This window comes from Pseudophryne corroboree, chromosome 8 (assembly GCF_028390025.1).
Source record: "Pseudophryne corroboree isolate aPseCor3 chromosome 8, aPseCor3.hap2, whole genome shotgun sequence".
NCBI lineage: Eukaryota > Metazoa > Chordata > Amphibia > Anura > Myobatrachidae > Pseudophryne > Pseudophryne corroboree.
Window position 1 is genome coordinate 353,930,935 of NC_086451.1, and position 23,093 is coordinate 353,954,027.

The following is a 23,093-nucleotide window of genomic DNA, read 5'->3' on the forward strand; positions in this document are numbered from 1 at the left end:
AAACAGAAGGTCAACGTTTCGGCTCACAGCAGAGCCTTTGTCAGGGAGATGGCAACCTGGTAATCTGGTCTTGACAAAGGCTCTGCTGTGAGCCGAAACGTTGACCTTCGGTTTGTGAGTATGTGCCGTCTGGTTTAAAATCTGTCAATTTCACCCTGGAGAAGTATGGTGAGTGCATCCTTATTTGTGCACATGTATCGTGGAACTTTGTTCTGATAGGACCTGTTCCTGGATTTTGCACCCCAGCAACTGTGATTATTAACGACATGTGAGTGCGGCTCTTCTACAATGGATATATATATATATATATATATATAGAGATATATATATATATATATATATATATATATATATATATATATATATATATATATATATATATATATACATACACACACACACACACACACACACACACACACACACACACACACACACACACACACACACACTGCTCAAAAAAATAAAGGGAACACTAAAATAACACATCCTAGATCTGAATGAATGAAATATTCTTATTAAATACTTTGTTCTTTACATAGTTGAATGTGCTGACAACAAAATCACACAAAAATTATCACTGGAAATCAAATTTATTAACCCATGGAGGTCTGGATTTGGAGTCACCCTCAAAATAAAAGTGGAAAAACACACTACAGGCTGATCCAACTTTGATGTAATGTCCTTAAAACAAGTCAAAATGAGGCTCAGTAGTGTGTGTGGCCTCCACGTGCCTGTATGACCTCCCTACAACCCACCCAAGTGGCTCAGGTAGTGCAGCTCATCCAGGATGGCACATCAATGCGAGCTGTGGCAAGAAGGTTTGCTGTGTCTGTCAGCGTAGTGTCCAGAGCATGGAGGCGCTACCAGGAGACGTGGAGGAGGCCGTAGGAGGGCAACAACCCAGCAGCAGGACCGCTACCTCCGCCTTTGTGCAAGGAGGAACAGGAGGAGCACTGCCAGAGCCCTGCAAAATGACATCCAGCAAGCCACAAATGTGCATGTGTTTACTCAAACGATCAGAAACAGACTCCATGAGGGTGGTATGAGGGCCCGACGCCCACAGGTGGGGGTTGTACTTATAATTCACATGATACTGGAGTCTAATTCTAGATGGGCCAGGTGTTTGTGTCGCTTAGCTTAGCCATCCAACGACCGCCATCCAGCAACCTTGGTGCACTTTTTATTTTATTTTATTTGCATCATGTGCTGTTTGGGGACTATTTTTTTTAAGTGCCATCCTGTCTGACACTGCAGTGCCACTCCTAGATGGGCCAGGTGTTTGTGCCGCCCACTTGGGTCGCTTAGCTTAGTCATCCAGTGACCTCGGTGCAAATTTTAGGACTAAAAATAATATTGTGAGGTGTTCAGAATAGACTGGAAATAAGTGGAAATTGTTGCTATTGAGGTTAATAATACTATAGGATCAAAATTACCCCCAAATTCTATGATTTTAGCTGTTTGAGTTTAAAAAAAAAACAAAAAAAAACACCCGAATCCAAAACCCGAAAGGAAGGTTTTGCCAAAACGCGTCCGAATCCAAAACACGACCGCGGACCCGAATCCAAAACATGAAAAATGCCCGCTGCACATCTCTAATGCTAATGAAGGACGGAACAGTGATCGTTCCCCCCTTCAATAGATAGTCATCTGAGGTGGCTCCATTGCAAACATGCACTCCGGCGTGACTAGGCCATCCATATACCTAGTCATGCGAGGAGTGCACAGAGACGCTCCCATTCTGAGCGTCTCTGTCCGGGCACACGGACGGAGACGCTCTCCATTCAAGTGAATGGGGCGCCTCTCCGTCGCGGGCGCCCTGCCAGAGCCGCTCTCACCTAGTCACAGACTAGATGAATAGGTTATTGCAATACACATATTTAATAGCTCAGAGTAAAATTCAATATGGCATTCGTTTAAAAAAAGAATATATAAAAAAGTAAAATTGTATATAAAATTACAAAAAAAAAAATTATAAGAAAAAATTGGTAAAAAATGGTGTTGCTCCCAACCAAATCTGTGTGTGGATCAGGATGATTGTAGAGACCTGTTCCCGATTAATAGTCCCCTTTTCTAGTCTCATATGGACCCAAAATATAGCCAAACGTGAATAGTTACCACAGACGTATCCAAGGTGTTAAGCGGTTCAGCAATCCGCAGTTTTGCAGTCCCTTGATTGAGTTGTGTGATGAAGTTTCCACGATTCGGGGATTACCCTCCGTCAAAGGTCCAAATGATTCAATGGCGGGGACTTAGCCCAAGTCCTCAAATCTCCAATTAATGTAGGTCCAGGGAGTATACACGAGCAGCAGCTCACACCAACGCGTTTCGTTGTGTCTGCAGCAGCAGATGTGGGTACAGGTACATTCAGGGGCATAGCCGCCATAGGTGCAGGGAATTCAGCTGCTATGGGTCCCAGGCCTGAGAGGGGAGGGGCCCACGTTACCTGTAAATGTTACATAGTACAGATGGAACCTCGCTCATCTAGCCTTTTCTGGTGCACCATGGTGCATCAAGGCTTATTAGCATAAGCTAAGCCTTTCATCTATTGTTCTCATCTGCAATACAATGCAGAGAGAGCAATACAGCAGGGGATTAAGTCAGACAGCACTGACTCAATTAACCCTATTAAAGGGATAGATGAGCAGGGCTCCATCTATATATACATTTTTCGCCAATGGGTGATACATAGGGGCCTTTACAAACTTTTGCCTTGGAGCCTACAATACATCCAGGGCATTATAATGTTACATAATATGAATTGTGGAACTGTATTGTGGCACAATATGAAGTGAAGGCACTATAGTGTAGCATAATATGAACTGGGGACACTGTATGTCATAATGGGAATTTGGGATACTGTGTTCCATAAGGAAGTGATAAACGCACCAATCAGCTCCTAACTGTTAATTTACATATTGGAGCCGATTGGCTGGTGTGTTTATCACCTTGCACTTATCACTGGTTTATCACTTCCTTATGCCTTTTCCAGGTTAATACATCAGCCCCTCAGAGTGCCCTACATGTGATATAACATGAACAAGGGCATTACTATGGGGCATAACATTAACTAAGGCACTACTAACTAGGCACAACTATGGGGCATAACATTTACTAAAGCACTACTAGGGGGCATAACATTAACCAAGGCTCTATTATGGGTCTTAAACTTAACTACTGCTACGGATAGGTGTCTCTCTAGAAGCCTCGAGAAAAGAGCCCCTTCAAAATGTTGCTGTGGGGCCCACAAAGTTCTGGCTACGCCCCTGGGTACATCGCTGTTTGCCATGATGCTGAATCAGTGGTCACTAGCGGGTCCCATCAGAGGCTGAGCTCTCTATTACTGTGGTCCCTGGGATAGGGGATCGGTCATACAGTGTCTCAGGCCCCAGTTCCCAGTTCAGCAGCAGCGACTGTTGAGCTGTCACTTGCTGCAGTGCAGGCACAGCAGTACCAGACAAGGCTGTCCTGTCGCCTAATGCAGGTATCAGTGGAGCTCCCAGGACAGAGATGAACACAGCAGCAGCAGTGGGTGCGCTGATGTGAAGCGGCAGTGGAAAATCAGCAGTAATCTTCTCGCAGGCGGCACTTGTGATTTGGGGTCAGTTCTGCTTTTCTCAACCTGCCATGGCTCTTTGTCTAAGGTTGGGCTCCAGCAGGAGGTGAGGAGTTGTCAGCCAGGATAGGAGCCATCATGAACAGGAAAGCATGATCACTGAAGGATAATGGGCCTAATTCAGACCTGATCACAGCAGCAAAATCTTTCTCGAATGGGCAAAGTCATGTGCACTGCAGGTGGGGCAGATATAACATGTGCAGAAGGAGTTAGATTTGGGTGGGTTATATTGTTTCTGTGCAGGGTAAATACTGGCTGCTTTATTTTTACACTGCAATTTAGATTTCAGATTGAACACACCCCACCCAAATCTAACTCTCTCTGCACATGTTATATCTGCTCCCCCTACACTGCACATGGTTTTGCTCATTAGAGAAAAATTTTGCTGTTGCAATCAGGTCCGAATTAGGCCCAATGTCTGCCCGTAGAAGCACCTTCAGGGCTTGGTGCCCAGAGGCAGGCTTCTCCATTGTCACTGGGAGTTCTGCCCCTGCTAAGATAGGAGATCTGTTATTTCTTGCATTAAGCTCATCTTAAAGAGGCATGATTTCAGCTTCATAAACAGACTCCTTAAGCAACTCTCTATTGTGTATCTCCATCGCCATTACAATGCAGCATTTTATGAAGTACTGAAAGAAAACTCCTGCTACCCCTTTAAATATTGGAAACAACAATACCTTGGGTAACACAGCCTTACTGACAATACTGATGTCATAACATATGAAGATTTACAGACTGTAAATGTTTGTGCTATGGGAGAAAAATCTAAAATAAACAAACATGTAACAATAGCAAAAGTAGCACAAATGAAACACACACACACACCGTTTTTTTCAATGATAGCAAAGCATATGTTTGGGAATGTCATGTCTTATCGACCACAGGAAGTGAATTAGCAGTTTTGGAATACATAAATAGGATTAAAGAAACCACAAAATGTCAAATATGTCACAGAAAATCCAGAGTCAGCAAGTAGGGAAACAAACTGGGAAAGCACAAAGGAACGGTAGAGTATTCAGAGACGTGTAGATATAAAGCTGGTCACACATGGAGACAGTGCAGGGAATGCAAGTTTGAAGTAGATTATTATCAGGTATATGTAAGTAAATGTGTTTGGAAGCTGTTAGCTGTCAGCCTGACTGTGCTATTATCTTCCACCCTCATCTATAGAACCCAGTGACTAGCAATGGCTATCGATATGCAATCTTTCATTAAAATTCATCTTCATGGACATATATTGTGACTTATAGATAATTCTTGAAGACCTAATGTATCAGCAGCAATGGCGTATCTATAACGGGTGCAGAATTTGCGGTGATCTTGGGTCACTGGGTCCGGGGAGCTCACACCGCACCCCCTGCACCCATGTTCTTCAATACTTAATCTTCCAAAGTCCCATGTCACCATGTCAGCAGCGCTGCACAAATCACCGGGAAAATTGTGCTGCTTACATTTTCAAGCCAACAAACTCTGACACAGCACCAGATTCTACTCACTTTCATCACTAGCTAGAGAGGAGGGGCCTGAGCAGAGACTAATACGCCCCCATCATCAGGGTTGATCCTATAATCAGGATGCTGGTGGCGATATTCTTACTTGGTCATGGAATGCTCTACCTCCACTTCTCATGCGTGACTTTTTCCCTTTTCTAACAGTGACCCAGATGTCATGTAGCTTGACCACTTGTATGTATGGGCAAATTAGATAGCCAGTCCCATAAGACTCAGCTCAAGGAGTCAGTGGAGCTCTGATTGGAGGAAATTTGGCACATGCTCACCTGACAACTCATGCCGAGCAGCCTCATGGGAATGGCTGTGGTGCTGTCCAGTAGTGACCGGAGTAGTCACCTGCATTGCAAGCTGAAAAGTTAATAGGATGCTTTGTTCTAACATTTTTGTACAACCACTTGACACACTGGTAGGAGTCTTGCTCACATGCAGAACATTTCTAGGGGCTATCATCTGAACCGTGGGACCCTAGGCATAGGAATACTTGCTGACTTTGGCAGGTCCCTCTACAGGAGGTCCCAGTAGGCAAGATGGGGGATGGATGGGAAGATCTGAATCACATTTAGCGTATTTTCTGGCTTTGGGGGTTTCAGCTAGCAGCATCTCGTGTTAGCAAGCTAAAATGTGAGGAAAGTGACCCGCCTGGGTGCCCAAACGTCACTTTTCACGATCGTACCCATTAGTTTAGTAGGGTTTAGCTGATTTACGTGGCAACACCAGACACTAATGGGCACAATAACGGGCATCAATTGAATATTGTCCCTGCGATCTCCCATCATTTTAGATGGCAGATCAGGCGGCGATATCAATTGAAATCCCCCCAAATGTGTCTTTGGGGTCAGGGCTGCAATGATGCCATTCATAGCGACTTTCGGCATAATTTCCGTTGTTCCGTCCACTTTACAGAAGCAGCGGCGACAGTCAGCAGGATGCTTGAAATGGCCCACACGTTTCTTGGAGCCTCTCCCCAGTTCCAGGAGAATGGGCAAGTTGGACCCCTGTGTTGTTAATAATAGCTGTAAGAATTATGTTCGTGGGTCAAACTGTGTAAAGAACACTGAAAAGGCGTGGATATAGCAACAAAGGGGTCTGTTCATAGCTCAACCAGTTAACCAAAATAGGTCTATTCATATAAGTGGGACATGAGCCTGTATATATTGCAACAGTATGTGTAACTGTCAGTGAAAGAATGTATGTCACACCTGCGTGATCTACACACAATACCATCCACTTACACATACAGTGATATTGTATCCGCAAAGCCCTGTGATCCACAAAGACCTGAGTCTGAGTCTTTCAGAATAACTGGGAGAACATTTATCCTTTGGTTTGCAAATCATAATTAATAATGGCTACAGCTCACCCTAATCACTGTATTGTAGGTATATGTTGCAGTGTACAAAAAGCATGATCACATCACGTGTTACCCTGAGGGGTTTCTATTCTACACCACACATTAGTACGACTAGGGGGTATATTCAATAAGAGTCGGGTCCATTCCGACATGCAGTTGTCGGAATGGACCCGACAACCCATATTCAAAGGGCGGCCAAATCTGTCGGATTTGGCCGCTCCCGGTTTCTTGTCCTGCCGCTGCTATCAATGGCTGCCGGGTGTGCTGACAGCTGGGGTGGGGAGAGCTGTCAGCAGCGCCGGGGAGGTGGGGCGGAGCTGTCAGCGGCTGCCGAGTGGAGAGATGTCTGCAGCGGTGGGGGCAGCAGCGGTAGAGCAGTGGAAGAGGAGGACACGGAGAGGAGTATACGGGGTGAGCAGCGGCTGCAGCAGCGTAACTGGAGGCTCACGGCAGCATCCACCCGGCTCCAGCAAGCGGGACCTCGCTTGCTGGAGCTGGGTGGACGCTGCCGCTGGGTTCCTGCTCTCCGCACTGCTCCCCTCCCCCTCCCTCCCCTCCACCACCACCGTCACCTGCTCTGAGCTCCCACAACTCAATCCAACTTTTTTTAAAGTTGGATTGAGATTGTCGGAAACGGGGCTAAAACCTGTCGGGTTTGGCCCTGCTTCCGACAATGCACGCTGATCGGCTTCAGCCGCCGATCAGCGTGCATTCCGACAAGTCGCGTTTCCCAACTTGTCGGAAAAAACAGGGCCGTAATGAATAGGTCGGAACCCCTTCCGACCTAAAACTGTCGGAAGCAGCCGTCTTTCCGACAAGACGGCAGCTTACGACAGTTAATGAATATACCCCTCGGTGACAAAAGTTTACACCGTCATCGCCTATAGCAGTGGTTAAAAAAAATTTTTGGATCACGGCATCCTAGAGTATCAGAATTGTTTTCACGGGACCCCTAGACCAAAAGTTTCTTATTGTGAATTTTAGAAATATAAAAATTAAATTAAGCAAATTGTGTTTATATGGCATCCTTAGTTTCAGTTGTGTGGGGAGGGTCTATATTTGATTGACAGCTACCAGCACTGGTTTTGCCTATCATACTAACCATAAATATTTTTAATTGGTGCTGGATCACCAATCCAAGGCACCTCTGCAAGTGCCCTGAGGTACCACAGGATGCCTAGGCACACGGGGGTAGATTTACTATCCTTCTTTAAGGGGTAATGCGCTATCACATTATGTGCCGCAGATAGCGCATCCCCTGATGTATTATCCCGTCAAAGCGCTACTGTAAGCAGGGGCGGTATGCACCAGGTGCCTTATCGGCGCCTCCATCTGTTAGACAGAGCACCGATAAGTTTGCTCACTTATGAACATTCGGTGTGCCCAAACGTTAGTCTTTCCTACCCTGTTCCTCTTCGCCTCTAAGATCCGATGCTGCGGGTCTCCAAACAGTTACTCTTTTTTTTGTTTTTGTTGATTTTCTCTCAATAAAAAACTTTATTGTTTTAATACACGCTTTCAAACAGCGCATGCGCCCTCATAACTCCCGAAAGGAAGGCTGGGAGTTACGGGACGGTGCAGGCGCGGATGTAGGTAATACAGCAGAGAATGACAGCCGTTATGGGAAGATGCGTATCACCAGAGGGGTGAGATACCGCGCTCCCATAACGAACAAAGCAGCCTTAATAAATGCACCGGAAAAGAGGTCCTGCTTCACAACGATAATGTGGTGAAGCAGGACCCTGCATATAAAGATCCTTATCAGTATTTTAATAAATATACCCCACAGTTTGAGAATCACTGACCTACAGCAAATATACAGGGGCATAACTAGATAGCTGGGGTCCCATAGCCACATTCTATAAGAGCCAAATGGTGAAAGACACCAGATGCAGACCAGAGGCGTAACTAGGGTTTTCGGAGCCCAGGGCAAGATGGAAAATGGCACCCCCCCCCAAAAAAAACAACACACACACCAAAAGAAGCATGTGCGCGCCGAAAAAATGGGCGTGGCCACACACCAGAAGGGGTGGGCCACTGAAAATGGCCCACAGTGCCAGATACATGCCCCACAGGGCCAGATACATTGCCTCACAGGGCCAGATACATTGCCCCACAGGGCCAGATACATGCCCCACAGTGCTCCCCTCCCCCCGGTCACTCACCGCTTGTGGCTCCGACTCACCTCTGATATGTGAGGGGAGGAGAGCACAGCGCAGCGCCTCTGCTTCCCCTCACCGCACCAGGTCTCCGGCGGCTGTGTGGCGCCGGTTCGCTAGCCAATCAGAGCTCGCGGAACGGCAGCCAATCAGGAGCCGGTCCGCAAGCTCTGATTGGCTAACGCCGCCGGAGACCGGACACAGCAGCGCTGCTGGCAGCGGCAGTGAGGGGAGGGAGATGCGCTGCGCTCTCCTCCCCTCACATTTCGCCGGCGGCCAGGGCATCATGCCCCACTCACCCCCCTCTCCCGGGCCTGTAAAGGCGCCCAGGGCACGTGCCCCACTCGCCCTACCCTAGTTACGCCTCTGATGCAGACCCTATAACAGTTGCACCCCCTTCAATAGTAGATACATCTTTGGGGCATAACCTTGAAACTGCATTAGCTAGTACAATTAGAATGATAATCTGACAGGTTGCTATGGTACTACACCTTCACTGTTGTACTATTGTTCATAAATATCCTCAAGTGTGTCTTCAGCAATTCTATACCACAATCTCTAAAAAAAATATAATACACCTTTGCTGTCCATCAGTCTTACTGATGTGGATATTCTACAATAAGACATTACATTTTATTGATATTCCAGCAATTAAATTGATACTAACATCCCTACTATACTATGCTATATTGCAGTGGTTTCCAAACTTTTTTGAGTCACGCGCCCTAGAGTATCAGAATTTTTTTCACGGCACGCCTAGGCCAGAAATTTCTTATTGAGAAATTTAGAAAGAAATATTAAATTAAGTAGATTGTGTTTATATGTCATCCTTGGGCTCAATTGTGTGGTGAGGGGCAAGATTTGCTTCTGTTTGTCCCCATATGTTATGACTGACAGCTACTAGCACTAGTTTTGCCTATTATATTGACCATAAATAATTTGAATTGGTCCTGGACCACCAATCCAAGGCACTCCTGCAAGTGTCCCGGGGCACCCCAGGGAGCCACGGCACACAGTTTGGGAACCACTGCTATATTGAAATTCACACTGACAAGTGAAATTAATGACTTGTGGTCACTGTCTATTAGAATCAATGCACTTTATCACAAGGTGCTAGCCAACTCAGAAGGACTCATTAAATATAACAGACAGTGTGTCACAGAACAGTGTTTAATACACATCACATTCCCCCATCTCATTCATATTAATGAACAATGTGAACCTACTTTATTCTTATGTCTATTGCTAAACAACCAGTAAGTGGGCTGGGGGTTCCTTACCTCCATCTCACTGTATACAGTAAGACTATAGTATACAGTAAGACTGTATACAGGAGACTAATAAGTATACGTCCCTTAGCCACAATGCTCCCTCACTTACCATCACACACTGATATATTAGCATCTCATAGAATGTCTACAGAATTTCTTCTATTCTGTAAAATCTTGCTGCTCCTATTATGTCTGACACTCATTAAAATGTGTAAATTCCCCTCTTCCTCCCCCCTCTGCTTTCTCCCCTTCCCCCATCGCACAACATTTCTCATCCCTCCTGATGTTTACACTACAGCCCTCTGCTCCATCCTCCCAACATCTGCATCAAAGTTCACAGTTCAGTTTAAAACACCAAGGTCACACCCAACCCTATACATCTGCAAATGCAGGACCCAAACTCACAGCAGCAAGCACAATGTCTTCTATTAAACTGTCCACCAACTTAAAAGGATAGGGAATATATATATATATATATATATATATATATATATATATATATATATATACACATACATACATACATACATACATACATACACACACACACACACACACACACAGTAATAATATATATATATATACATACATATACACACACATATGCACACACGTGCCTCTACTTGTTAGTCTTGCGTCAAGTACATAAGGTGGTGACTGTACATTGTAAACTCCACTGGGACATGGACTGATGTGAATGACCAAATATTTTCTGCAGCAGATGTGTGCATTAATGTAAATAACTTACTAAATGCATTGTGCATACAATACATTGAGATCTACATTACACCTTTCCCGTAAAGAGATCTTTTCATGTCATTATCAGGTCTTATAGTAGAATATTATATATATATATATATATATATATATATATATATATATATATATATATATATACACATACACACACACATATATAATATATAATTCTCTTACGGGTTTATTATGCTCAATAGCCATATAATCAGAGGTGTTAGCCACTAGCAATAACACAGAATGTCTTTGAGGGACCTTTGCCTATCTCCCCTGTTTCCCCAGGGAACTGGCAGTATATAAACAGTATCAATACTCATAGGCTTATAACTAGCAAAACAATTCAGCTAGAAGCAGCGCATTACAAGACCTCACTACTGTATGTGTGCCACTAAGCATCTACAACATGTATAAACAAAACTTACACATTGCTGGGACAGCAAAGTAAACTTTTAAAATTTAGCAATTTACTACTATGAAACACTGAAAATTTGCAGTTACCTTACACGTATATACATACATATACACACTATACATACACACTATACATACATACATACACACAATCTGATGTGTAACTACTGATTCTAATTCTACTAAAACACATCAGTTAAAGTAACGGGAACAAGTCACAACACTCACCACAGACCAGAGTCAGCGTTTCCAGTAACGGAGGAACAGATGACAATGATTAGAACCCCATGTGCACATCCATCCTTAGAGGGAATAGAATAGACGGAACCTATGAGACAGTTGTCCAGTTTCTCACTCTCCAGAACCTAGCTAATCCTCCCAATGTGAGAGCAGCAGCTGTTATCAGCACTCCTTTGTTAGGCACAGCCAATGCTTGAGTATTACATGCAGCATGCCTCAGAGGGGGAAAAAAATCTGGAGAGAATAGGCCTAATGTCTGGCCTGGATCTGAAAGCCAGGGGACCCTTGGGGGGTCTCAATAGGAAATGTTTTCTATTGGATAAGGAATATTATTAGACTACGAGTTCCCACCCAGTTCCCTGTGTTTTACCATTCTTTGAAAAACCAATCACAATCCTTATAGGGTTTATTTACTGCCAGGGAAAACAGCTCTCCCACAAAGGAATTACCATCATATGTGCAGCTTTTAATGAATAAAACCCATTTCCTGCTCACTTAGTTTGCAGGAGGAGTATGAAAATGGGACATCAACCTTCAAGTCTTTTAGATGTTATAGAAAATGCAAGCAATTTATTTTTCTATTAGCTTACCTTAAGCTAAATGTAAAAAGACTGAAATGTAAAAAGACAAAAGAACATGTAAAACATCTGTCTCTCTTGTTTCACTTTATGTTGCCAAGCTATAAAAAAAAATTACCAGATGCATTTCCCAAAATACTCTCTGGCAAGAACATCAAACTATTGAGTCTTGAATAACACTATTCACATTTTTCTTCTTTGACGTGATTTTATTGCAGTTTTTTTTACTATTTTGGGTCCACAAATTAAAATATTTTGGACTTGTTTGGCACATTTCATTGATTACCTCATTCTTCGCTACAAGAATTTATTTGTTAATTATGTTACCGTTGTAACAAAATAGATTTAGGTAATCTGTAACGCATTAGCTGTTTTAGAACTAAAAGTCCCAGCATGCCCTGAAGTCTCACAGACTGACATCCTCTGTACTATAAATAACAAAACTGGATTCACAGTCATTATTATGCCTTCCCCCCCACCCCACCCCTGTAACTTGCAAAACAAATTCAGTGCCAAACAGTATAATGAGAGGTATTGTAGCACTGCTGAAGCAGGCCTGGTTAATTGTCTGCCTTACCTCCGTCTTGACTGGAATATTAATTCCTCTGGTCTTTGGCCAGCTGCCCTCTTTCAGAGCTAGCCCAACCTATTGAAAGCTTGAATTGTTAGACAATTTGATCTTAAAACCAAGTCTTCTCACTTTCTTCATGCTTCTGTTCTGTGAAAAATAATACAAAATGATAGAATATAGCTGTAAAGTAGTTTTTATATAGCGAGAGAATTCTCCTTCCTAACCGATGGACTGCAGAGTAGAAGCAAACACAGGTCCGCCTCTAGAACCACAGCATGTGTGAGGAGCTGTTCCCTTAACCGTAGTTGTGCCAGTTAGACCTCAAAGCACTGCGGTAATGGAGGATTTAAATTTTAGCAGTATTTTTTTCTGTTTTATGTGTATACACTTTCCACGAAAGTGATGCAAGTGAAACATAATAATTGTGAAACTTTCAAAGGTCATTCTAGAATGTAAGTGCTTTATTTTGGTAAAAGGCTTTTATTCCTATTTAAAAGACTGCACTCTACAATAATCAGTGATGAATACAAAATTGTAAAGATTTTTGTTGTATAATAAACTATGGATTTCCATATAACAAAGCCGCTTAAATGGTGCCAAATGGTGATTCTAAAAAGTGTCTCAGCATTCTTCATGATATTTTGGCCACTAGAGGGCACTCTTCAATGACTGTGTATGGGGGGAACTCAATAGGTAAAAATTCTGTGGATCTCGCACCCAGTTTGGACTGCAGGTAGATGCGCTACCGATACCCTCGGTATCCAATAAAAAAAAAAATTAGGCTTTTTGGCTCTGAAAACCCTGTGCCACATGAATAATAAAAAGAATAAAATAAAGATACTTCCCTCTCTGGTGGTCTCCCTCCCATCAATACACTGGGAAGGGGGCTACTGGGAGGGAAGATGGCTGCCAGTGGCATAACTACCACTCCCATAGCCATTTGGAGGCTTGGAGGCGCAGGGCTGCGGGTACGCTGATTCAGTACAGATTGACATGCGGACTAGTTTGGTAAATGTCCCTCCCAAAATGGCCACCGCCATGGATGAGACAGATGCTAGAGGTCATACTTGACCTCTAGCGTCTGATGGCTGGGAAGTGCTGGGACCAAGGAGCCGAGCGCATAGTGCCAGGTAGTGCTGGTGCTGTGGCATCCTTAAACCCCTGGTAACAACCATTACACACATAGCACATGAAAACCCTGGCAACAAGTATTACTTCTTGGCAACGATCATTACACACCTAGCATATGAAACCCCTGGCAACAAGTATTACTTCTTGGCAACGATCATTACACACCTAGCATATGAAACCCCTGGCAACAACCATTACCCCTTGGCAACAAGCATTACACACCTAGCGCATGAAACTCCTGGCAACAAGCATTACCCCATGGCAATGAGTATTACACACCCAGCACATTAAACCCCTGGCAACAAGCATCATCGGGGGGTCATTCCGACCCGATCGCAATCTGCAGTTGTTCGCAGCGAAGCGATCGGGTCGGAACTGCGCATGCACCGGTGCCGCAGTGCGCCGGCACATGCCATGCGGCCGAAGGCCGTCGTTACCTAACGATCGCCTCTGCCTGATTGACAGGCAGAGGTGGCTGCTGGGTGGGAGGGGGCGGTACGGTAGCATTTGGCCGCCATTTTCGGTGCGCGGTCCAGCCAATGCAGGTGTGGCCGGACCGTGGGGAGGGGGGGGGGGGGGGCGGGCCGCAGTGGCTGCGTGATGTCACACGCAGCCGCTGGGACCCTGGGGCAGCGACGAGAAACTCCCGGCCAGCCGCAGGAGCTGCGCTGGCCAGGAGTTACTCTTCAAGTACAAAAGCATCGCCGGGGGGAGCCGGACTGACATGAGGGGCAGACTAGCCCTGTGCTGGGTCTCCCCCAGCATGCTGGGAAGATGATCGTAGCTGTGCTAACTCGGAATGACCCCCTCTGTTCCTTTAGGGTAACGTACAATAATGAGCTCCCTATATAACTCAGTTAGTTCAAGCACATTATACCAGCACAAATACAGAGATCCCTACATCAGTGGTTCCCAAACGTTTTTGAATCACAGCACCCTAGAGTATCAGAATTTTTCTCTAACGTCCTAGTGGATGCTGGGGACTCCGTAAGGACCATGGGGAATAGACAGGCTCCGCAGGAGACTGGGCACTCTAAGAAAGATTTAGTACTACTGGTGTGCACTGGCTCCTCCCTCTATGCCCCTCCTCCAGACCTCAGTTAGAATCTGTGCCCGGACAGAGCTGGGTGCATTTTAGTGAGCTCTCCTGAGCTTGCTAATAAGAAAGCATTTTAGTTAGGTTTTTTATTTTCAGAGAGCTTCTGCTGGCAACAGACTCTCTGCTACGTGGGACTGAGGGGAGAGAAGCAAACCTACTAACTGCGGCTAGGTTGCGCTTCTTAGGCTACTGGACACCATTAGCTCCAGAGGGATCGAACACAGGAACCTAACCTTGTCGTCCGTTCCCGGAGCCGCGCCGCCGTCCCCCTCGCAGAGCCAGAAGACAGAAGCCGGCGGGTTGAAGCAAGAAGACGTCAAAATCGGCGGCAGAAGACTCCTGTCTTCATATGAGGTAGCGCACAGCACTGCAGCTGTGCGCCATTGCGCCCACACTAACCCACACACTCCGGTCACTGTAGGGTGCAGGGCGCAGGGGGGGGGCGCCCTGGGCAGCAATTAAATACCTCCTGGCAAAAGCAGCATATATACAGTTGGACACTGTTATATGCATGAGCCCCCGCCATTAATTTTACACAAAATCGCGGGACAGAAGCCCGCCGCTGAGGGGGCGGGGCCTTCTTCCTCAGCACTCACCAGCACCATTTTCTCTCCACAGCTCCGCTGAGAGGAAGCTCCCCAGGCTCTCCCCTGCAGACTCACGGTAGAAAGGGTAAAAAGAGAGGGGGGGCACATAAATTTAGCGCATTAATCATATATACAGCAGCTACTGGGTAAACACTAAGTTACTGTGTGATTCCTGGGTCATATAGCGCTGGGGTGTGTGCTGGCATACTCTCTCTCTGTCTCTCCAAAAGGCCTTGTGGGGGTCCTGTCCTCATATAGAGCATCCCCTGTGTGTGTGGTGTGTCGGTACGCGTGTGTCGACATGTTTGACGAAGAGGGCTATGTGGAGGCAGAGCAAGTGCAGATGAATGACGTGTCTCCGCCGACGGCGCCGACACCGGATTGGATGGATATGTGGAAGGTGTTAAATGATAATGTAAACTCCTTGCATAAAAGGTTGGATAAAGCTGATGCCTTGGGACAGTCGGGGTCTCAGCCCATGCCTGATCCTACAGCGCAGAGGCCGTCAGGGTCTCAGAAGCGCCCACTATCCAAAAATTGTTGACACAGATATCGACACGGATTCTGACTACAGTGTCGATGACGATGATGCAAAATTGCAGCCTAAAATGGCTAAAGCCATCCGCTACATGATTATAGCAATGAAGGATGTATTGCACATATCAGAGGTAAACCCTGTCCCTGACAAGAGGGTTTATATGTATGGGGAGAAAAAGCAAGAGGTGACTTTTCCCCCTTCACATGCGTTAAATGAATTATGTGAGAAAGCGTGGGATTCCCCCGATAAGAAAGCGCTGATTTCCAAAAGGTTGCTTATGGCGTACCCTTTCCCGCCAACGGACAGGTTGCGCTGGGAATCCTCCCCTAGGGTAGATAAAGCTCTGGCACGCTTATCTAAGAAGGTGGCCCTGCCGTCACAGGATACGGCCGCCCTAAAGGATCCTGCAGATAGGAAGCAGGAAAGTATCCTGAAGTCTGTTTATACACATTCAGGTACTCTACTGAGGCCGGCAATTGCGTCGGCCTGGATGTGTAGTACTGTAGCAGCATGGACAGATAATCTGTCTGAGGAAATGGATACCTTAGACAAGGATACCATTTTACTGACCCTGGGGCATATAAAAGACGCTGTCCTATATATGAGGGATGCCCAGAGGGACATTTGCCTACTGGGCTCTAGAATAAATGCAATGTCAATTTCTGCCAGAAGGGTCCTGTGGACTCGGCAATGGACAGGTGATGCCGACTCCAAAAAGCACATGGAGGTTTTACCTTACAAGGGTGAGGAATTGTTTGGGTACGGTCTCTCGGACCTAGTTTCCACAGCTACGGCTGGGAAGTCAAATTTTTTGCCATATATTCCCTCACAGCCTAAGAAAGCACCGTATTACCAAATGCAGTCCTTTCGATCACAAAGAAGCAAGAAGGTCAGAGGTGTGTCCTTTCTTGCCAGAGGCAGGGGTAGAGGAAAGAAGCTGCACCAAACAGCTAGTTCCCAGGAACAGAAGTCCTCCCCGGCTTCCACTAAATCCACCGCATGACGCTGGGGCTCCACGGAGTCCCCAGCATCCACTACGGACTATGAGAAATAGAATTATCGGTAAGTAAATTCTTATTTTTTTTTTTACAATAAAAAAATAAAATAAAAAAAAACCATTTTAAAATAAATAAATAAATGAATAAAAATATTATATATATATATATATATATATATATATATATATATATATATAATCTCTTTCAGAACTTTTTTACCTGAAAAATTGCCTTTTCTAACATAAATTTCATATCCAGGAAAAAGTGTCCCCATTTTACACAGTACGACAGGCAAGTGTCCCCATTTTACACATTGCGGCAGACAGGTGTCCCCATTTTACACATTGCGGCAGACAGGTGTCCCCATTTTACACATTGCGGCAGACACGTGTCCCCATTTTACACAGTACGACAGGCAAGTGTCCTCATTTTACACATTGCGGCAGACAGGTGACCCCATTTTACACATTGCGGCAGACAGGTGTCCCCATTTTACACATTGCGGCAGGAAAAAGTGTCCCCATTTTACACATTGCGGCAGGCACGTGTCCCCATTTTACACAGTACGACAGGCAAGTGTCCCCATTTTACACATTGCGGCAGGAAAAAGTGTCCCCATTTTACACATTGCGGCAGGAAAAAGTGTCCCCATTTTACACATTGCGGCAGGAAAAAGTGTCCCCATTTTACACATTGCGGCAGGAAAAAGTGTCCCCATTTTACACATTGCGGCAGACAGGTCCCCATTTTACACATTCCGGCAGGTGGTGGGGAGAGGGAGGGAGAGAGAGAGAGAGAGAGAGAGAGGGAGGGAGAGGGGCTGACTTACATTTGAAGCGGTTCTCGCCGCTCTTCAGCCGCCTCTCCCTCCTCGTCTGCGCGGCTCCCCCTTCTCCCTCCTCCCGAGTGCCCAGCTCGGGGGGCGGGGTTTCGTGGAATGACGCGTTTGCGAAACCCCGCCCCCCCGAGCTGGGCACTCGGGAGGAGGGAGAAGGGGGTTTCAAAGTACAAGGCGCATAGGGAGAGGGTGTTAGGGGGTCTCGGCGCCCCCTCCAATCCGGCGCCCAGGTCGCCTGCCCCCCTAGCCCCCCCCTAGTTTCAGCCCTGCATTCCCTTCGGCAGGTTCCATGCGAGGATCTATCAGTGGGATCTGTTGGACAAGTGGTCCGGATCGCATCTTCAGATGCATCGGCTGATCACCCTGTCCCCGTGGGCCAGGGTGTCTCTTCTGTGGTGGCTACAGAGTGCTCACCTTCTCGAGGGCCGCAGGTTCGGCATACAGGACTGGGTCCTGGTGACCACGGATGCGAGCCTCCGAGGGTGGGGGGCAGTCACTCAGGGAAGAAACTTCCAAGGGTTGTGGTCAAGTCAGGAGGCTTGTCTGCACATAAATATCCTGGAACTAAGGGCCATATACAACGCCCTGAGTCAAGCGGAGCCTCTGCTTCGCAACCAACCGGTGCTGATTCAGTCAGACAACATCACCGCAGTGGCTCATGTAAACCGCCAGGGCGGCACAAGAAACAGAATGGCGATGGCGGAAGGCACCAGGATTCTTCGTTGGGCGGAGAATCACGTGCAAGCACTGTCAGCAGTGTTCATTCCGGGAGTAGACAACTGGGAAGCAGACTTCCTCAGCAGGCACGACCTCCACCCGGGAGAGTGGGGACTTAATCACGAAGTCCTCACTCAGATTACAAATCGATGGGAACTGCCACAGGTAGACATGATGGCGTCCCGTCTCAACAAAAAGCTACAAAGGTATTGCGCCAGGTCAAGAGACCCTCAGGCGATAGCTGTGGACGCACTGGTAACACCGTGGGTGTTCCAGACGGTCTATGTGTTTCCTCCTCTTCCTCTCATACCCAGGGTGCTGAGAATCGTAAGAAAAAAAGAGGCGTGAGAACAATACTCATTGTTCCGGATTGGCCAAGAAGGACTTGTTACCCGGAACTGCAAAAAATGCTCACAGAGGACCCGTGGCCTCTGCCTCTCAGACAGGACCTGTTGCAACAGGGGCCCTGTCTGTTCCAAGACTTACCGCGGCTGCGTTTGACGGCATGGCGGTTGAACGCAGGATCCTAGCGGAAAAAGGCATTCCGGAGGAAGTTATTCCTACGCTGATAAAGGCTAGGAAGGACGTGACAGCAAGACACTATCACCGTATATGGCGAAAATATGTTGCCTGGTGTGAGGCCAGGAAGGCCCCTACAGAGGAATTCCAGCTGGGTCGGTTCCTGCACTTCCTACAGCCTTGAGTGACTAGGGGCCTGAAGTTGGGGTCCATAAAGGTCCAGATTTCGGCCCTATCCATTTTCTTTCAAAAGGAACTGGCTTCTCTTCCTGAAGTTCAGACGTTTGTTAAGGGAGTGCTGCATATTCAGCCCCCTTTTGTGCCACCAGTGGCACCTTGGGATCTCAACGTGGTGTTGGGTTTCCTGAAATCCCACTGATTTGAGCCACTTAAGACCGTGGAGCTAAAGTATCTCACGTGGAAGGTGGTCATGCTATTGGCCTTAGCTTCGGCTAGGCGTGTGTCAGAATTGGCGGCTTTGTCATGTAAAAGCCCCTATCTGGTTTTCCATACGGACAGGGCAGAATTACGGACTCGTCCGCAATTTCTGCCAAAGGTGGTGTCATCTTTTCATTTGAACCAACCTATTGTGGTGCCTGCGGCTACTCGTGACTTGGAGGATTCCAAGTTGCTTGATGTAGTCAGGGCTTTGAAGATCTATGTAGCCAGGATGGCTGGAGTCAGGAAGACTGACTCGCTGTTTATCCTGTATGCATCCAACAAGCTGGGTGCTCCTGCTTCAAAGCAAACCATTGCTCGCTGGATCTGTAGCACGATTCAGCAGGCTCATTCTGCGGCTGGTTTGCCGCATCCAAAATCAGTGAAAGCCCATTCCACAAGGAAAGTGGGCTCTTCTTGGGCGGCTGCCCGAGGGGTCTCAGCATTACAGCTTTGCCGAGCAGCTACTTGGTCGGGTACAAACACATTTGCTAAGTTCTACAAGTTTGATACCCTGGCTGAGGAGGACCTTGTGTTTGCCCATTCGGTGCTGCAGAGTCATCCGCACTCTCCCGCCCGTTTGGGAGCTTTGGTATAATCCCCATGGTCCTTACGGAGTCCCCAGCATCCACTAGGACGTTAGAGAAAATAAGATTTTACTCACCGGTAAATCTATTTCTCGTAGTCCGTAGTGGATGCTGGGCGCCCGTCCCAAGTGCGGACTTCTTCTGCAATACTTGTATATAGTTATTGCTTAAAATAAGATTTTACTTACCGATAAATCTATTTCTCGTAGTCCGTAGTGGATGCTGGGGACTCCGTCAGGACCATGGGGATTAGCGGCTCCGCAGGAGACAGGGCACAAAACTAAAGCTTTAGGATCAGGTGGTGTGTACTGGCTCCTCCCCCCATGACCCTCCTCCAAGCCTCAGTTAGGATACTGTGCCCGGACGAGCGTACACAATAAGGAAGGATATTGAATCCCGGGTAAGACTCATACCAGCCACACCAATCACACCGTATAACTTGTGATCTAAACCCAGTTAACAGTATGACAAACGTAGGAGCCTCTGAACAGACGGCTCACAACAAATAACAACCCGATTTTTTTGTAACAATAACTATGTACAAGTATTGCAGACAATCCGCACTTGGGATGGGCGCCCAGCATCCACTACGGACTACGAGAAATAGATTTATCGGTAAGTAAAATCTTATTTTCTCCGACGTCCTAAGTGGATGCTGGGGACTCCGTCAGGACCATGGGGATTATACCAAAGCTCCCAAACGGGCGGGAGAGTGCGGATGACTCTGCAGCACCGAAATGAGAGAACTCCAGGTCCTCTTTAGCCAGGGTATCAAATTTGTAGAATTTTACAAACGTGTTCTCCCCCGACCACGTAGCTGCTCGGCAGAGTTGTAATGCCGAGACCCCTCGGGCAGCCGCCCAGGATGAGCCCACCTTCCTTGTGGAATGGGCCTTGACAGATTTAGGCTGTGGCAGGCCTGCCACAGAATGTGCAAGTTGAATTGTGCTACAAATCCAACGAGCAATCGTCTGCTTAGAAGCAGGAGCACCCAGCTTGTTGGGTGCATACAGTATAAACAGCGAGTCAGATTTTCTGACTCCAGCCGTCCTTGAAATGTATATTTTCAATGCCCTGACAACTTCCAGCAACTTGGAATCTTCCAAATCGCTAGTAGCCGCAGGCACCACAATAGGCTGGTTCAGGTGAAACGCTGACACCACCTTAGGCAGAAACTGAGGACGCGTCCGCAGTTCTGCCCTGTCCGAATGGAAAATCAGATATGGGCTCTTATACGATAAAGCCGCCAATTCTGATACTCTCCTGGCTGAAGCCAGGGCCAGTAGCATGGTTACTTTCCATGTAAGATATTTCAAATCCACCGATTTGAGTGGCTCAAACCAATGGGATTTGAGAAAATCCAAAACTACATTCAGGTCCCACGGAGCCACTGGGGGCACAACCGGGGGCTGTATATGTAGTACTCCTTTTACAAAAGTCTGGACTTCAGGAACTAAAGCCAATTCTTTCTGGAAGAAAATCGACAGGGCCAAAATTTGAACCTTAATGGACCCCAATTTGAGGCCCATAGACAATCCTGTTTGCAGGAAATGTAGGAATCGACCCAGTTGAAATTCCTCCGTGGGGGCCTTCCTGGCCTCACACCACGCAACATATTTTCTCCAAATGCGGTGATAATGTTGTGCAGTCACCTCCTTCCTGGCTTTAACCAGTGTAGGAATGACCTCTTCTGGAATGCCTTTTTCCTTTAGAATTCGGCGTTCAACCGCCATGCCGTCAAACGCAGCCGCGGTAAGTCTTGGAATAGACACGGTCCCTGCTGAATCAGGTCCCGTCTTAGAGGTAGAGGCCACGGATTTTCCGTGAGCATCTCCTGAAGTTCCGGGTACCAAGTTCTTCTTGGCCAATCCGGAGCCACGAGTATCGTTCTTACTCCCCTTTGCCGTATAATTCTCAGTACTTTGGGTATGAGAGGCAGAGGAGGAAACACATACACTGACTGGTACACCCACGGTGTTACCAGAGCGTCCACAGCTATTGCCTGAGGGTCTCTTGACCTGGCGCAATACCTGTCCAGTTTTTTGTTGAGGCGAGACGCCATCATATCCACCTTTGGTTTTTCCCAACGGTTCACAATTATGTGGAAGACTTCTGGATGAAGTCCCCACTCTCCCGGGTGTAGATCGTGTCTGCTGAGGAAGTCTGCTTCCCAGTTGTCTACTCCCGGAATGAACACTGCTGACAGTGCTATCACATGATCTTCCGCCCAGCGAAGAATCCTTGCAGCTTCTGCCATTGCTCTCCTGCTTCTTGTGCCGCCCTGTCTGTTTACGTGGGCGACTGCCGTGATGTTGTCCGACTGGATCAACACCGGCTGACCCTGAAGCAGGGGTTTTGCCAGGCTTAGAGCATTGTAAATTGCTTTTAGCTCCAGTATATTTATATGAAGAGACATCTCCAGGCTTGACCATACTCCCTGGAAGTTTCTTCCCTGTGTGACCTCTCCCCAGCCTCTCAGACTGGCATCCGTGGTCACCAGGACCCAGTCCTGTATGCCGAATCTGCGGCCCTCTAACAGATGAGCACTCTGCAACCACCACAGAAGAGACACCCTTGTCCGTGGCGATAAGGTTATCCGCTGATGCATCTGCAGATGCGATCCGGACCATTTGTCCAGCAGATCCCACTGAAAAGTTCGTGCGTGGAATCTGCCGAATGGAATTTCTTCGTAAGAAGCCACCATCTTTCCCAGGACTCTTGTGCATTGATGCACAGACACTTTTCCTGGTTTTAGGAGGTTCCTGACAAGTTCGGATAACTCCTTGGCTTTCTCCTCCGGAAGAAACACCTTTTTCTGAACCGTGTCCAGAATCATTCCCAGGAACAGCAGACGTGTTGTCGGGGTCAACTGAGATTTTGGAAAATTCAGAATCCACCCGTGTTGTTGCAGCACTACTTGGGTTAGTGCTACTCCGTCCTCCAGCTGTTCTCTGGACCTTGCCCTTATCAGGAGATCGTCCAAGTAAGGGATAATTAATACGCCTCTTCTTCGCAGAAGAATCATCATTTCGGCCATTACCTTGGTAAAGACCCGAGGTGCCGTGGACAATCCAAACGGCAGCGTCTGAAACTGATAATGACAGTTTTGCACTATGAACCTGAGGTACCCTTGATGTGAAGGGCAAATTGGGACATGCAGGTAAGCATCCTTTATGT

At 46.8% G+C, this 23,093-nt stretch overlaps 1 protein-coding gene across 2 annotated transcripts in view; it reads right to left on the reverse strand.

Annotated features, from left to right (window-relative positions):
• Positions 1-12,731, reverse strand: part of LPAR4 (lysophosphatidic acid receptor 4) — a 57,344-nt gene extending 44,613 nt beyond the window's left edge. The window contains exon 1 of one of the 2 annotated variants that reach the window (XM_063937515.1): positions 12,471-12,731. The gene's annotated coding sequence lies outside the window, so the exon portion shown is untranslated. Of the gene's footprint in view, positions 1-11,303; positions 11,599-12,470 lie in introns of those variants that run through there. The other variant, XM_063937514.1, reaches the window with a different exon arrangement.
• Between the last annotated feature and the right edge of the window lie 10,362 nt (positions 12,732-23,093).